Below are 12,566 nucleotides of genomic sequence, written 5' to 3'. Positions count from 1 at the left end.
AGTCACGTTGTAGCCAGCATTACGAAAATTGTTCCAAAAAGGTGTAGTAGTCAATAATAGTCATAAACCACAATACCATACGGCTCCGACACGAGGAAGCCACAAAAAGTCACGCCGTAGCCAGCATTACGAAAATTGTCCCAGAGAAGGTGTAGTCAATAATAGTCATAAACCACAATACCATACAGCTCCGATACGACGAAGCCACAAAAAGTCACGCTGTAGCCAGCATTAAGAAAATTGTCCCAGAGAAGGTGTAGTCAATAATAGTCATAAACCACAATACCATACAGCTCCGACACGAGGAAGCCACAAAAAGTCACGCTGTAGCCAGCATTACGAAAATTGTTCCAAAAAGGTGTAGTAGTCAATAATAGTCATAAACCACAATACCATACGGCTCCGATACGAGGAAGCCACAAAAAGTCACGCTGTAGCCAGCATTACGAAAATAGTCCCAGAGAAGGTGTAGTCAATAATAGTCATAAACCACAATACCATACATCTCCGATACGAGGAAGCCACAAAAAGTCACGCTGTAGCCAGCATTACGAAAATTGTCCCAGAGAAGGTGTAGTCAATAATAGTCATAAACCACAATACCATACGGCTCCGACACGAGGAAGCCACAAAAAGTCACGCTGTAGCCAGCATTACGAAAATTGTTCCAAAAAGGTGTAGTAGTCAATAATAGTCATAAACCACAATACCATACAGCTCCGACACGAGGAAGCCACAAAAAGTCACGCTGTAGCCAGTATTACGAAAATTGTTCTAAAGAGGTGTAGTAGTCAATAATAGTCATAAACCACAATACCATACAGCTCCGACACGAGGAAGCCACAAAAAGTCACGCTGTAGCCAGCATTACGAAAATTGTCCCAGAGAAGGTGTAGTCAATAATAGTCATAAACCACAATACCATACAGCTCCGACACGAGGAAGCCACAAAAAGCCACGCTGTAGCCAGCATTACGAAAATTGTTCCAAAAAGGTGTAGTAGTCAATAATAGTCATAAACCACAATACCATACGGCTCCGACACGAGGAAGCCACAAAAAGTCACGCTGTAGCCAGCTTTACGAAAATTGTTCCAAAAAGGTGTAGTAGTTAATAATAGTGATAAACCACAATACCATACAGCTCCGATACGAGGAAGCCACAGAAAGTCACACTGTAGCCAGCATTACGAAAATTGTCCCAGAGAAGGTGTAGTCAATAATAGTCATAAACCACAATACCATACAGCTCCGACACGAGGAAGCCACAAAAAGTCACGCTGTAGCCAGCATTACGAAAATTGTTCCAAAAAGGTGTAGTAGTCAATAATAGTCATAAACCACAATACCATACAGCTCCGATACGAGGAAGCCACAAAAAGTCACGCTGTAGCCAGCATTACGAAAATTGTCCCAGAGAAGGTGTACTCAATAATAGTCATAAACCACAATACCATACAGCTCCGACACGAGGAAGCCACAAAAAGTCACGCTGTAGCCAGCATTACGAAAATTGTTCCAAAAAGGTGTAGTAGTCAATAATAGTCATAAACCACAATACCATACAGCTCCGACACGAGGAAGCCACAAAAAGTCACGCTGTAGCCAGCATTACGAAAACTGTTCCAAAAAGGTGTACTAGTCAATAATAGTCATAAACCACAATACCATACGGCTCCGACACGAGGAAGCCACAAAAAGTCATGCCGTAGCCAGCATTACGAAAATTGTCCCGGAGAAGGTGTATTCAATAATAGTCATAAACCACAATACCATACAGCTCCGATACGAGGAAGCCACAAAAAGTCACGACGTAGCCAGCATTACGAAAATTGTCCCAAAAAGCTGTAGTAGTCAATAATAGTCATAAACCACAATACCATACAGCTCCGACACGAGGAAGCCACAAAAAGTCACACCGTAGCCAGCATTACGAAAATTGTCCCAGAAAGGTGTAGTAGTCAATAATAGTCATAAACCACAATACCATACAGCTCCGACACGAGGAAGCCACAAAAAGTCACGCTGTAGCCAGCATTACGAAAATTGTTCCAAAAAGGTGTAGTAGTCAATAATAGTCATAAACCACAATACCATACAGCTCCGACACCAGGAAGCCACAAAAAGTCACGCCGTAGGCAGCATTACGAAAATTGTCCCAAAAAGGTGTAGTACAGTCAATAATAGTCATAGACCACAATACCACACAGCTCCGACACGAGGAAGCCACATGGAAACTTCAACAAATAATTCATGAAAAAGCCAGTCAGTGCTAGCACCAGGAATTGAATGTGGACCGACCTGCTACCGGTCAGGAATGTTATATTTCAAGCACTCATTGACTTTTAATGGATTGCTTGTTGACTTTGTCGCCACAGCTCATTTGCCTATCTGTTAATGTTGCAGCGTGTGTTGTGTTTTTCTCTTTGTGTGTTCCAGACTCAGAACGGTTACTATGGATCAGGTCAGGTACGTTTCATTTAGACATGGCAAACAGAAAGCGGTGTTTCTCAACACAACTTAGCAGTGGCCTTCATGCATTACTGCTGCGGCCATTAAGCGTGAATGGAAGGTTGCACATTATGTTCACTCTACTTTTATCTATGTAATCTTGTTCAAGTTCTGTAAAACGAGCTTGTAGTTCAGTACTTCCTTTAAGTGTGACGAATAGCAGCACATGAATGCAGGAAGGAACCTGTCATGTCATGGCAAGTGTTAATGTATTGTACATTTAACTATTAATTTTATTTCGTAGCTTTCGCCTTTGTATTGTGTCAGTGGCATGTTATATAAATTTGGAACATGTTCATTTTAGTAGCCAGAGCAGCTGTTACACAGTAAGAACATACCTCGTGTGTGTTTGTCTTTTCCACGGTTGCCCTTGGTTTTCCTCCCTGATGCTACACATGTCAGGGATAGGTTTCACAACTGTTAGTTCCAGCCAAGTGAGAATTGCTTTTCAGATGATTATCACGCTGCAGATGAAACGTATGGTTTAAATTATTTGCAGGACAGGAATTGCGTAGCTTCACACAAATACTACTACTACGACGTAAGAGTGGTTTCAAATCTAGCCTTCTTGTGTTCCTGACATTACACAAGATGTAGTATCCACTATGATCCTTTATACGGGGGGTTATGTACAGTGCAATCTACAGATGCTATTTACAAATCTGTGTTTCGTATTGTGTTGAAATGGTGTAGTTTGTATCTGAGAGCCATAGTGAAACACAGGCAGCCAAGGACAGACTTTTGATGCCCTCGAGAAACTTGGCAACGCATTGCAGGGACCCTGGATGCTGCCTAAATTTCCAGAACACAAAGATCAAGGCTGCTTTTAAACAACAAGTGGTTAGAGAAATCCAAGAGAGTTGCATGTGTAAGGAGTCCGCTGTTGGATTTGCTTCTGTCCGAGATACATTATCTCAACGGGGACGCACGGGCACACTCAGAATGATACTAGGGCTGCCTGTGAAATAGAATGAGGAGAAGGGGAAGATATATAACCCATTTTTCTTGTCTGTTATTCTGTTGGTTAAATTGTAATTTGTTTAGCAGCATATATGTGTATATTCCAGAGTCTGCTAATAAACATATCAGTTGAGAGCTAGCAGTCGCATTGTAGCTGTCTCATTCTGTCCTTGTTGGCTGCCTGTGTGTGGCTGGCTATGTTTGCTATTGCAATAAAACAAAAACGAAAAGAGCATAGAAAAACACAAAAACAGCAACCTGGAAAGCTGCCTGTTCTAGTGCTCACATGGAGGCAATGCAATGAGGTAACATGTTCCATTCATGAACTGCACATAGTAGTACACATCACAATGGCTACCAATTATTCAGATTTTTTAAAACTACTTTGTCTTTTGAAACTTTGATTGCAGAGCCTAATATTGGAGCTTTATGTGATTCCCCTTTTCAGACACTAAGATTGCTGATGCTGTGCAGTGTGTTAATTTTGAAACTCTACTGTGCTGAGGTACAAAAAGAGAATTGTCATATCTGCATTTGAATACATAGGAATAATTTGTAAGTACTTTCCTTGATGACATTTATATTTGCACTAGGTCCCAATTTGTTGATTGATGAAATATATTTATTTGCTTGCCAAACAATACACAAATGTCGTCTTTTCCAGTGGGATATTCCCTGTTCATCAGACATAAATGTGGAGAACTTAAAGGGGCACAATGGTGGTAGAGTCTAGCATTGTTTTTTACCACTTCACATATATTCACTGTTATTCGTGTGCACATATAGTACTAGGAAGGTACAGCATGCGCATAAAAATCATTTCGTCTGCATCCACACATATGGTTCAGAAGATTAGATTGATGATAGATGTCTAAGCATATATAATTGTGCTTGATGTGCAATGGGTATGGTAACGCATAACTTCCACGAAGCCAAGTTACATGGACCCTGTAAGACTGCCCTTTGTGAATGGTTCGGTAACGTGTCTGTAACTATACAGGTAAGAGACAGTCGAGAATGCTGCAGACAGGGTTGCAACTTACATATTGCTTATCATGTCCTACATGATAAATATTAAATACAAAGTGATTTGTGCAATAATTCCTGAGTACGGAGGGCTGGCCAGTGATGTCACCCAGGACGACAAGCCACATAAATTGCCTCTAACACTTTTACACCCCATAGGCTCAGTTGTGAATTGAAACAGCACTCTGCAGAGGGATAAGGTGCACCCACATATTTGATTTCTAGGATCTATGCTATGCCCTAACTCTTCAGACCCCACATTTCTAAAAACACCATTTCTAAGTGGCAATATGTTCTCTGGTATTTCTTTTGGGTCTGCATAGTGTGCAACCACATGGCTTCTGGAACTTTCGTGTGAATGTTTTTGTGCTACGGTGCTCATTACAAACAATATCCAGATGCTAGACATGAAATGCAGTACATGACCAGAATTCAGGGACACACACCTCCTTTGATGCAGGTTCTGCCTGATAGCACAAGAACATGTAGGAAAGCCAACTTGAAAGAAAAGTATGAGATGAGGAAGAAGGAAGATGGAAAAAGGCGTGGGCAGACGAGAAAGGGAACATCAGATATCGCGCGCGGAGCCTGGCTATCAGCAGCAATTGCCTAACGCAGAATGAAAACGTGATAATCAGTTCTGATAACTTTTGCCAATCCTTTCTTTGCTGTACTGCTGCTCATAATTCTGGGCTGCTACTCGTAGCGTGTGGAACGGGATGACCGGCACTCGTAAGGCTGGTCCATATACATTTTTGTTCTCTCTGTGGGAAATGGGGATGCCGTCGACGATGAGAAATGTGCGTCCTGGGGTGACTTCTAAGGGGACTGTGTCGATGTATGTGTGACAGCGTCGGAGGAAATTACCCTACATTATGATGAAAAAAAATACTCCATAGGCTACTAAGACGAGTTCAGTAACTGCACTTCACTTTGTTACTTGTACCTTGTTAGTCCGTTATCACTGTATCATACACTTCAGTTTGTTCTCGGCCTTATCATGAGGACTTTTCAATGCTTAATTCTAAATTTTGCGTGTTACAGTGTCTTCCCGACACCATCAAGAAGGCTTGTCGGCTACCAACGCCCTCCCCTAAAAAAATGAAAATAAACAAACAAACAAACAAACAAACAAGCGGAAGTGTGCTTGTTTTCAGAACATCTATATAGGTGGCAGCAGGGTCATGTTCGACACAAAAAGTGATTGGTAAACCAACAGCTCCTAGATAGCGTCGGGCTGCGCGCTTACGTCACCTATGGAGGCCTTTCCTATACTTTGCGATCTGCTTCGAGCTTTCTTCTCGTTCGCTCTTTCATTTACTTCATAGCAGCATCCACAATAGTAACAGCGGGCCTTCCTGTGTGTGACGTAGGGCGCGGGCCTTCTCCTTATCTTGGAGGTGTTGGGTAAACTCTGCTCAAATAAGCATGAGAAACCGAGAAAAAGGAAGAAAGGTGCAATCGCAGACTGTGGCGATAAGATGGTAGGGAGCAACGGACGTCATATCAAAGCTTCCTTTCACCGCACCAAGAGTAGAGTCGCGCAAACGTCCGTGATGTTTCCCGCAGATAATCGCCATTCTTCTGGAATTTTTGTGGGCGTCCTATTCGCTTTATTGTGGAATTGGATGAACATGGTAGAAAATTTTAGCAAACCGTTCATAACGTGGCTTGCCTGAACGTGGCTTGCCAGTGGATAGGATTCTGAGTCTTACATAACTGCAAATTGGCACCGACAAGCATGATAACCTTACAAACGGTCTGCTAAAACTGCTTTTACGCGCTTGCTATTGATAACCTGAAATAAGAGACTTCAACTAGCAAGCAACGACAGCTATCGCAGTCCCATATGAAGACACTTTATAATATGCGAGAAGCGGTAAGGAAAAACGCGGATTCAATTACAAGTTTTCTCACCCGTCGGAAGCACTGTAATGCCTAATCCGCATTCTCCGTGTGACGTGCATGACTTGACATGATAGTTTGATTAAAATGCGTGGGAAGCCTTGTGAGTGCGCACGAGAGCACGTGGTCAAGGGTGAACAAATACAATTTAAAAGAGAAACAAGAATTTCGACCACACGCGCCTTGCTGTTGTAACGATGGCGGTTAAAGGTGTTCTGTCTGCTGTTGTTCTGAAATGTTAACACCTTGGCATTCTGCAGAGGGAGGAAGGGGGTGGATATACGTTTATTTCGGAAAGGTCAGCCTGACCGAAGGTCGGCTTGCTATTCCTAAAACAAAAATATAGCACAAAGATGGAGCAAAACCGAATATAAGATAACGAAGGTGGGGCAGATTTCTCCCCATGTATTTCGCCCTCGTGACTAATACCCAACAATCGGCTTCAGTTTTCCGGTCATTGTCCAGGAAGGACATTTGGCCCACACCTAGTCAAGGGAGGTCGAGGACCCTGGTCGTGGCCTCCTTTTTACTGACACACTGACACAAAGAGGGTGTTGCTATGAAGCATTTTCTCCCTTTCCGACTTTGCACGTTACACAAAGGTAATCCACTGAGCAGTCTGGTCATTTCAGACTGAGAAGGTCCGCAACGAGGACCCCTGCGCTGCAATCACAGATGAGTCGGCCCAGGACGCATACCAATCCCCCTGTCCCCCACTCCTTCCTGCTGTCCTCTCTCCGTCTGTCCACGTCTGTACGCCGCTCATAGCCACAGTTGCTTCGCGGTGCTAACACGCAATTAAAAAAAAAAAAAAAAAGCAATCACAGATGACGACATCGTCGGTGTCGTCGCATCACATTGTGTTCAAGAATCTGATGATGAAAGTGTGTGTGTGTGTGGGGGGGGGGGGGGGGGGCACCAGCTGTGACGGTAGAAAATCCGCGGGCGGCACTGAGAGCGGTGCTAGTATTTTCCCAGCACCAAAACAATATTTCGCAAGTTAATGCCATTAGCAAAGGTTTGCAAGAACTGGATGCGTGTATTAGAATGAAACAGATGACAATGGATAGTTTTCTGTGTAATGGTCAATAAAGATGTGTCAATGGTGAATGTTCTTTTTTGGGATCACTCTGGTTTTTCGTGTTCCACTTATCCGGTTCCCCAGGAATCCGGACATTTTCACAGGAAACGAGGCCGTCTGGATAAACGCGGATCGACTGTAGTAGGTTCGGATTCAATAAAAGTGGTCTACCTTTCACATACTAGTCATGTCATGTCATAGTGCCTAATAATAGGTCATCCAGGATAAAAATTGTGATGATCTTGCCTTGCCGTAATCTTAAAACTCTCTTCATAAAAAAGAAGAAAGGCATGACCCTCAGATCGAACCAGGGAACATGAAAGCTAGAATCGACATCTGCATCGTTGAACCACCAGCCCATCGTGAGAGACCAAGACGTAACCGCTTTGGAACGCACACTCAGCAGCCGTTACTTGTTTCGTCGTGTAAATAATAATTTAATAATAATAACTTTGTTTTTGTTCGGGTACCCAAAAACAACCACAAGGGTAAAAAAAGAATGGGTAAAAAAGAAGAAAAAACTACTTTTATAATGAATCTTCACCATTCCTGAAAGCAAGTTGAACGCGCAATTCTTGATTTGTAGAGCACAACCCTGAGAAGTCTAGTCAGCAAGAATCGAAACAGTAGTACTTTTCTGTGCCTTTAAATAATATGAGAAAATGCCCTATCGTCGAGCGTTGGGCGAGTTCGACGGCCGCTTTTTCCTGTCGTTCTCTCACTGTCAAGCTTTGACAACAGTAACATCACAAAACATGGGGCACCCCCGCTTCCTAGCGTCCTGGTCGATGTCGTAGTTTGAACAGACCAAAGGAGATAATGACAGAAAGATCAAAGACGGCATGTTTTATGATAACGTAGACTGAGAAATGACATCACTAATTCCCTTCAGGTTTACTTCTGGGGACAAAGCGGGCTGTTCCACGATTTCAGGAACAACCTGATGTCAGTTGAAAAGGGGTGACACCGAGACAGGGAGAGGAGAAATTGGCCGCAAAACCCGCACAATGCTCAATTATTTAGTATTTTCGAACATTTTTAATAGAGCACAAAAAGGCGCTGTCGTGCCGGTTCTTGTGGGGTAGACCCTCCAGAGTTGTATCTTTGCAATCACGCAGTCAACGTATATTCATTAATTACAAAGATTAATTACGAAAGGTAATTAACGGCTGCGCTATTTACTGATACACCATCACCAGTGAGTAGATCCCGTCGGGAATATATATATTCAACGACTTTGTAGGAAAAAAAGTCAATCGCGGATTTAATAAAATTTTGTCGGTCTTACGTCACGTACCCTGTATGTATGACAATTAGCACGCATGTATTCTTAACATATTCAATATTTTCGTGAGTTTTGGCGCATTATGATCCCAGTTGTCGCTGCGCCACAAAAATCCCAATCATCATCATCATCATCATTATTTTGGTACTTAGAACGAGTTAACCCGTAAGGAGATTACGGCCTTGCGCAATGCTGAGAACAAAGTTTTGGCGAGTTGGGGAATAAAGCAAGTTTAAGCCACATGTCCGAAATTTATGCTCAATGATTGACATGTATTAACACTGCAAGAGACACGCGTGGTAGTTTGTTCATCTTAATTCCCTTTACCATTAGAGCGCGTCAAAGTTGACTCGCATAATTGGTTCCGTCGTCACATCGATCTCGAATGAAACTTTGATGAGTTGCTCCTTCACACAGAACAAAGGACGCTTAAGCCACAAGTTCGAAATTCATGTTAGAGGATTGACAATCATCTACATTATAACAAAAACGCGCGGCACTGTGCCAAACGGAGATTCCTGTAACGATGAAGTAAGTCAAAACGAACAGCATGCAGTATGACATAGAGCCAGTACAGCATTATTAAACCAAAACTCTGATGCTCTCGCCCTGCCGTTACTCTCATAACTCCCACTACAAAAAATAAAAAAATAAATACATGAATATAATAATAATTAATAAAAACACCAAGGCAGGTCGCGGATCGAACCACGGCCCTCGAAAGCTATAACCAAAATCGTCACCAGTGGGCCAACACCGCCCGTTGCTGTCACTTTCAGGAATGAAGATACAGACGCTTCGCAGGCCACACTGAGCTTGTCAGCACTTTTGTCGTGGGAACAACATCGGAGCGGCCCACAGTTGTCACAAAGTTGCAAAGCGTAAGAGACAACTTCAGCTTTCATGTCTGACATGGGCATTTTCTGCAGAACCTATTGTTTTGGCCAAGTACGAGAAAAAAAACCCAATGCATTCTGCCACGAAGCCAACACGGCGAAAATATGTCCTCCAGGAACAAAACTGTGACGTTCTTGCGCTTCCATTCCACTTGTACGCCATCGAAGGGCCTCTCACAACAACACCCATGTGTGGGCATTTCTTTCTAAAGCTCAGGGTCAACAGATATTCTAACAAAACCAGATGGGATGCATTGCTTCAATGGAGGGCAGTGAGTTATTATCTATGTGTGCAATATAATTACGTGATATGCACTGTTGTGTTGAAAGGTGTTCTTAAAACCGAACGGCAATTGGTGATAAACAAAAAGTATACTGATAATAAAAGTAAATTTTCTCAAAATACGTTATCACAAACGAATTCATCAAACAGCGACATCTTAATAATTAATATGACAAGAGATAACGCTTCAAAATTTGTGTTCCACCCGCGGGCGCTTAATGTACCAACCATGCTCTCAAAATTATATCTAACTCAAGAAATGAGGTCAAAATCAGTTACTAAATCTAAATAAGCAGAGAAAAGTTCAACTCACGCGTAAAGGTAACTTCCCTGCTACACACCGCTGCAACGCGGAGAAGCCACTTTGACTGTTTCCGAATTTTGGCATCAGGGCCGTGCAAGGAAACCGCAGACGATTGAGTGACTCTGGCACTTCTTCTAAATGTTGAATCTAGAGGTACCCTTACAACGCATATCCACGGGAATATTACAGTGCATCATACATTACCAGAGATATTAAACGATGAAATCGTTTCCTGCGTGAAAATCCCCATACCTCCCATGTATTCACGGTCCGAAAAGCGGGATGTCTGGGGAACCATAGGTATTTCATGTATAACGATATTTTTCGTTTGTATAAGCTTAGAATAGATGTCTCAATGTGCATCCTCGGGAATATTACGATACCTTGGATAGAACAGCTGCTACAGCACTTTTCTATTGTCTTGGCGGCAAGTTTCATTCAATGGTCGCGGGAGGGCGCAAGGCGTCGCTGTCCACGAAAGCTGAGAATGGTTTGTAGCGTGCCACACGACGCAGCATGACATGGGAGTGTGTGATTCAAAGAAACCTTCTGGAAAATGCACAGAATCCCACAAAAAGTTTAAAATGTGATTTGTATTTCGTTTTACGTCGCTCGTCGTTCCATAACATCGTCGACGCTGTTGCACATTCGTAAATCGTGCGTAAAACTTGCCCCATAGCGGTATGCGGTTTCTCGAATACGTTGCACGATTTTTTCATGCTAAAATAGCACGCTGTCGGCATTTTGTTGCTAAAACGGCTGTCGAAACGCCAGTCAATTTCCTAAGATAATTGACCCTACAATATGCAAGTTCTGTAAAGGGGCTAACGCATACGCGACTTGATACAAATTATTCGTGCTCACAAAACACAAACGACGAATTCCAGTCACAAAATCGCACAGAGCTTGGTTCACGAATGAGTTCGCAGCTGCTCAGCTGCTGCATTGTTTACTTATCGCGGAACTAGCGGAACCCGGCTGCTCGCCATCTTCAAGCACAGATACGTGAAGCCACGAAAAGCCGTAGCTGGAATCCACTGACAAGTACGAAGGGGCGTATACGTCACAATGCCCGTTCGGGTGCATCTACGTCATAAAAATGGCTGCGCCCATGTGTGTTTCGGAATGAATTATCTGTTTTTTTGACATGGTACTGTACTGAACTTGGAGAATGAAGGTGTATTTTGGGGAGAGCTGGATGTGGACTTTCAGAATATCACAACCGTTTCGACTATTTGGGATATCGGCATAGCTGACGTTTAATAAATATATTTTCACTTGTACTTTTGTGTATGGCTATCCTTTGCACGTAAACCGCCTACTGCACACCTGTTGTAGCGGGGGAAAATTTGCGATTCAGCCCAGTCAGCCCAGGCTGAAAAATGACGAAAGAAGTCGGCCCAGGCTGAAAAATGTGCGAGGGTAAGCGCGCACACAGCCCTCCCCCGCCGGTAAGCGCGCGAACAACCCTCCGCCCACGTGCCGCGCGGGGAAAAATACGCGAAGGATCCAGGGCAGGGCCCAGGGGTCCCGGTCGTAGTTTCGCCACCCCGCTCCCTCGGCATGACTGAATACTACTGATGGACACCGCCGGTTTTCCTTTGACATTAGCCTTCTAATGCTCACGCCTTAGAGGACAACGGAAACGAAATTTGTCCATTGCAAAAAGGGGACCAAACAAGGTGTAAATATTATGTAAAATTATGGTGCCACTAGTATTTTGCAAGTATGCTGTGCGGATGGCCATATTTCTGACGATTACGAGAGCGCTGGGCCGCCCACTCGACAAGATCGCCCATGGAGCGCGCCAAGCATTGCGGGAAAATCTGAGGAGCGCGTGACGTCAAATATCTCTCGCGCTCCATGTGCGGCTGCCCGGTACAAACACGGCGAATTCTGAATAACGCCTGAAGATGTTTGATTCGGAGATCTCGTGGAAGTCTGAAGACAATATATCCTATGAGAGATGGGTTCGTGCATGCTTCTTGGTCTTCGTTCTTTCCCCGTAGCAGGAATTAGACGTACGCCGAAATCCCAAATGAAATGAAGCGAAATGAAAGTCAGGAACTGCAACAGGAGAGCCAACGTGCGTCACTTCCGTGGTCTGCTACGGCGGCGCGGCGACGCTCACCAGGGGCTCAGAGTGCTCCACGGCCGAATTTTATATCGCGATTGTGGCGGCGTTTCAACTAATATACGCAAATCTAAATCGAATTCCGGATTGTTTTGGTACACATCGCAATATGAGGCAAATAGCTTTGCAGCCTATTTTCGTTTCCGTCGTCCTTTAAAAACGACAAGAATACGTCTAATGTT

The 12,566-nt window shown here is 43.5% G+C and overlaps 1 protein-coding gene across 1 annotated transcript in view; it reads right to left on the bottom strand.

Annotated features, from left to right (window-relative positions):
- LOC135388272 (uncharacterized) overlaps window positions 1-12,566 on the bottom strand; it is a 363,678-nt gene that overhangs the window by 314,222 nt on the left and 36,890 nt on the right. The window lies entirely within an intron of this gene.

The sequence above is a fragment of the Ornithodoros turicata genome, chromosome 3, assembly GCF_037126465.1.
Source record: "Ornithodoros turicata isolate Travis chromosome 3, ASM3712646v1, whole genome shotgun sequence".
Lineage (NCBI taxonomy): Eukaryota > Metazoa > Arthropoda > Arachnida > Ixodida > Argasidae > Ornithodoros > Ornithodoros turicata.
This window is presented reverse-complemented; position numbering and strand designations above follow the sequence as displayed.